Consider the following 5,337-nt stretch of genomic DNA (forward strand, 5'->3'; position numbering starts at 1 on the left):
TTTTCTCAGACACTCTAACCGTGTCTCAGCTGACACCAGTTAGAATCCAAATATTCAGGTAGAACCACCCTTAGCATGGCCTAGAATTCTCCAGGTAGCTCACAGAGAGCTCTGTCCTCAGAGGCTACTGTTCTCCCTGCTCACTGCACTCCAACTTCTCTGCCACTTCTGAGTCTTTGCCTCTGCAGCAGAGTCTTCCTCCGGGTCTCCAAAAGGCTCCTGCAGTTCATTCAGGGAGACTTTTCTTGACCACCCTATTAAAAATAGCAACAAGGGCACCCAGGGGAACACACATATACACTCTCACACCACCATCACTCTCTATTCTGTCATCTTCCTTGGACTTTTTTCATCACTTATCCCACTTGATATATTATGAATTTATTTATTGATTGCTATTCTTTTTCTTCTATTCAAGTCCATTCAAATATGAGCTCCTTTTTTACTTTTTACAATGCTGAGGATCAAACTCAAGGCCCCCACATGCTAGTCAAATGCTCTACCACTGAGTTATACTTCCAGTACAAATCTCTTTTTAGGTTGTTGTTTTTGTTTTTTGAGACAGGGTCTTGCTATATAGTTCAGGCTAGCTTTGAACTCACTATGTAGGCCAGGCTGGCTCTCAGAATCCTCCTTCCTCACCCTCCCAAGTGCTAGGATGAGGAACATGTGTCACCATGCCCAGCAAACCTCTTTTTTGTTGTTGTTGTTTGTTTGCTTGCTTTTGTTTTTGTTTTTGTTTGAGATAGGGTCACACGGTTTCCCAGACCAGTCCATTCCCAATTAGCAATCCAGTTTCAGCCTCCTGAGTAGCTGAAATCATCACATTTAGCTAGAATACAAAGCACAGATTTTGTGTCCTCAGCATCCAGAATAGAGCCTACCACATAAGCTTGAACCAAATAACTAATTTCAACAAATGAGTGAATGAATGTGTTATATAGATGAAATAAGTGCCAGTCAGAGAATTGGTGTGAATGTCCCAAAACCACACAGCTAATAAGAGGAAGAGCTGACTTTCTAACCCAAGGTTGTTAGACTCTGCCTCTCAGAATGCACGACAAATGGGAAATTCCTGATAAATTAAACTCTGACCCATTAAACACAAATGCTTTGGCAGTACCACATAGCACACTCAAAGCCCAAAATAGTTAACGTAACTTCCTTAGAAGCTTTTTACACCAGCGACTTGGTATTTAATGGACTGGAGAGACCAGAGGCTCCCAACTACCCCTTTTTCCATCCCTTTGCCAGCAGAACACATGTCTTCACACAGAGCTTCTCTGCGATGCCTGGAATTAAGGCTCGCACAGCGCCCGCCCTTTGGAAGATCAGTAATCTAAAACAAACACTGAGACACATAGGGCTGGCCTCATGAGCTGGCAACCACATGGTCTGATTTTAGAGACTAGGAAAGCTTAGTCCAAAAATATCTACCCCTCCCAAATGCCACAATGCCTAGAATTCCATCATTAGAGAGACATTTCAAAGTTTAAGCACTATCTCTAATTCTGAGTCACTTTGTTTTAGGTATATTCTTTGAGATACTGCATAGTTGTTGTTTTTTTTTAACTGATTTTGAGTTTCTTTTAGTACATGAGTTGCTGTCATTTACATTTATTCACTTTTATTACTATGGTTCTATCAACCTAACTTTCTTTTTTTTTTACTGTTAATGCTTTACTTATATTTGCTTTGTTTTCTTTTACTGTATAACCTGCTTGTTACCTTTTCAATATTAAATAAGGTATTTAACTTTCTATTTCTCAAGTTAACTTCAGATAAAATAGCATCTATTCTTTCCAAGCTAAGAAAGATGAGAAAATTAATCATCTTATAATTCTTCGCACTTTCTTTGCACCTATCCCTGCCCTCTCTATCAACATACACCTTTTGTTACTATGTTATTGGATTTTTCTTCTTTATGGCCCTATTATTACCATTATTGTTATTCTTTTTTAATTTGGTAAGGTTTTTTTTTCTTTCATAGATTTCTTTTAAATGAAATAAAACTAAGCTGGCACCGTGGCACACGCCTGCAATCCCAGAACTTGGGAGGCTGAAGCTAGTCTGACTACAGAGTGAGTTCAAGGCCAGCTTGAACTATACAGCAAGACCTTGTCTCTAAAAACCAAACTAGAGAAATAAATCTTTGGAAGAGGCCACAGGTATCAGACAGCAACATCTTTTGATGAATTAAATAGTCAAATTACTTTTATTTCTTGCAGTGAGTTCCCTCAGACAAAGGACAATGACAAGGAAAGGGGCTGGGGAAATACAAAAAGGAAAATTCAAGGAAAGAAGAAGAAATATACTAAAGCCAGTTACCTACTTTTCTGTTTCACCTTCTGTTGAACATAGAAACAAAGGGGAAATATAATGTAAACTAAATTAACATTCCTAGGGGGCATCAAGATCTCTGATGCTCCTTTGGTGTAGAAGAGGCCAGAAGTAATACACAACTGTGCCCTGACCAAAAGTTGTCGCAGTGTGGGCTGGTGTGGGAGGTGTGCAGATGAAGCAAAGCACTGGATTTTCCAGGGAGTCCTGCACTGGCTCCTTGACATCAGACTTGGAGAGAAAGGACTCTTCCAGCCACAACCCAGCCCACATCACCTTCTGTGCACAAGTCCCTGGCCAGGCAGGCCTGACATCATAGGATGGGGCCTGCACTCAAAAACAACGTCCTGCTCCTTCCATGCGGAATTCTGTCCGAAACTACCCTGGCTTTCTTTTTCTCAGCCCCTTGTGAGAACACAGGAAGCTCTGCTTCCCCAATCCTGAAATATCTGCCTCAGGAAGGAAGGGATATTGTCTTTCCAGGGCCCCTTGCTTGTGAACCAATTCCCAGCCAGCTTTGGAAATGCACCATAAAAGTAAACCAATTCAGATGTTCCTTGCAAATGGCATGTTTGAAAGATAATGTCCAAATCCATTCACACAGCAAAGAAAAATGGTTAGGTCACAAAATCAACACAAATTTTGTACAAACGACTCAGAACACGGCGCCAGAGACAGATTTTTGTTATTGCTTTGTTTAACTTGATTTTTTTAATTGGGGATGATGGACACTATTTCTTCAAGAGAGAAAATATTCATTTTTTTCAATATTTTTGCCTCACTTGTTAATTCACCTTTCACTAGGTCCAAATGAAATTCATGCTTTCTGGAAAGCATACAAACCTTCAGCTCAATTTTATTTTATGATCAATTTTTTCTAAATAAGTAAGCTAAGGCAAAGGATTTTAAGAGGTAAATATAATTGAGTTCGAATTCTCTCGTACTATTAAAATGTTTGTTTGTTTGGTACCTGGGATGGAACTAGGGTTCTTGAGCTTGCAAGGCAGGCAGCATAACCACTGAGTTAAATCCTTGGCCTTAAAATGTTTTAATTAAAAACATTTGCCAAGCTAGGCATAGTGACACATGCCTATAATCCCAGCGTTCTGGGAGGCTGTGGCAGGAGGATTATAACTTCAAATCCAGTCTGGGCAATTTAGTGAGTTAGTAGGACCCTGTCTCAAAAGAAGGGTGGGGAAGGGGTCCCAGGCACAGGGTCCCCAGTTCTGTCCCCGGTACAAAGGGGGGGGGGTGCGGCTTAGTACAAAGGCCCTACTTTCAATCCCAGACTCCCCCAAAAGTGCAACTTGCCGAAGACCAGGGATGTAGGGATGTCTTGTGGCACTGTCTTGCAGTACCGGCACTGTGTGTTTCTGTCAGCCAAAATGGCATTTGTGGCTGACAGCCCCTTCTGGATCCTTACCCATGATTTCTAAGATGCACTCAGGCACTAACTATACTCACACAAACCTTAGGTGGCCTACACTTTGAAGTGCATAACAAACTCACCTTTCTGAGGAAGGCTGTCCCGTAAGGTCCAGAAATGAATTTTTAGAGGAAGCTATGTCTTCAAGTCACTAAATTCCAAGGCCATTTCTCTTTCTGTCTGTTCCTAAGGAACCATCACCACAAACCTGAGATGCTATTTGTACACCAAACAGTAATGCAATTGAAAACTAGAAATTAAACAAAAAACGTTTAAACACTCTGCCTCCTTTCTCAATTCTTATTCCCACGGGCAGTTTCCACGTTTTCCAGCACTTCCATGCTTGTCCTTGTTCCCTGAGTTCTGCTCCTCCCCGCCACCTGGCCCTGCTCCCTCTCATCGCCCACCCAAGTGGCCCAGCCTCAAGTGTCCTCCAGCCCCCAACTGTGCTTCTCCAAGCAGCTCCCAGGGATGTCCCCATTGAGGAGCAGAACAAAAAGCCTTTTACAGACTCTCCCGGGTAAAGGCAGAGTGAGGCAGGCTTTGAGGAGCCTGCCAAGGAGGGCGAAGGCCTTGCTTTGAAAACACTTCTCCAGTTTGCTGACTCGTGGGACTTGGCAAGCCCAGGGAACAGTGCTACAGGGAAGAAAGCCCCTGGAGGGGCCTCCCGGCAGCGGCAGGCAACCCTGCTCTTTTCTTTGGCCCCATGTGACACCCACAAGGGAGCAGGCAGCTTAGGCCTTGTGAATGATTGTTCACAGGGCCCTTCCCTGACTGCAGCCCGTACGCCAGGACACACACCTCCAGACTGCTAAATGGCTGAGAAAAGGACAATGGTTTTCCTGTGATGGTATGACCTGCAGGACTGGCAAGGCAAGGATTGAGATCAGTCAGAGGTAAGCAAGTACGAGTATGAAAAGGAAGCAGGAAAAATCTATCGGCCACAGGAGAGTTTTCTCCTCTGCCCTGAGCAGCATTCGGCCCATGATTCAGTACAAATGAACATCCTTAAGGCAGCCCCGGCTGGTTCAGATGTGAGTTAAATACATGACTTCTTTGTTGTAACTCAGTTTCTTACTCTGTAATACGGGCACAAGAGATGCGAGTTCATGGAAGTCACTCAGTAAAGCCCTGCTGTTTTATTAGTAGGCCAAATTGCAGATCCTAAAAGCTTAATCAACTGACCTCCGGTAAGGGTAACACAAGAGCAAGAATTCAAGGGCAGCCACCTCACCCATTTGTTTATTTTTCCTGCCGTGGGCTAAACTGGCTCCAAGGCCCCAAACTCACAGCAGGCCTGCCTCTTCCTGTAGCAGCGAGGGAGACTGTAGAGGACAGTGTTATTCAAGGTTATTTAAAGGAGGCAAGGACCTACCTTCCACAAAGGGTCCTTGTGCAAATGCAAAGGTGGGAATCAAGGACAGGACTCAGCCCAGGGCAACTCCTTGCTGAAATGTTAGGAGCAAAAAGAAAGCTGGAGGCTGGAGGTGCAGCTCAGTGTTAGACTGATTGCCAAGCATGTGTGAGCGTTCTGGTTCAATCCCCAGCACTACCAAAAAAAAAAAAAAAAA

The 5,337-nt window shown here is 43.4% G+C and overlaps 1 long non-coding RNA gene across 1 annotated transcript in view; it reads left to right on the top strand.

The window, feature by feature from the left end:
- Positions 1-4,440: 4,440 nt before the first annotated feature.
- The window catches only part of LOC117284617, a 2,782-nt gene continuing 1,885 nt past the window's right edge, over positions 4,441-5,337 (top strand). Inside the window, exon 1 of the long non-coding RNA XR_004515708.1 lies at positions 4,441-4,662. This is a non-coding gene — a long non-coding RNA (uncharacterized LOC117284617). The remainder of the gene's footprint in view (positions 4,663-5,337) is intronic.

The sequence above is a fragment of the Fukomys damarensis genome, unplaced genomic scaffold, assembly GCF_012274545.1.
Source record: "Fukomys damarensis isolate Sample0158 unplaced genomic scaffold, DMR_v1.0_HiC HiC_scaffold_38, whole genome shotgun sequence".
NCBI classification, from domain to species: domain Eukaryota; kingdom Metazoa; phylum Chordata; class Mammalia; order Rodentia; family Bathyergidae; genus Fukomys; species Fukomys damarensis.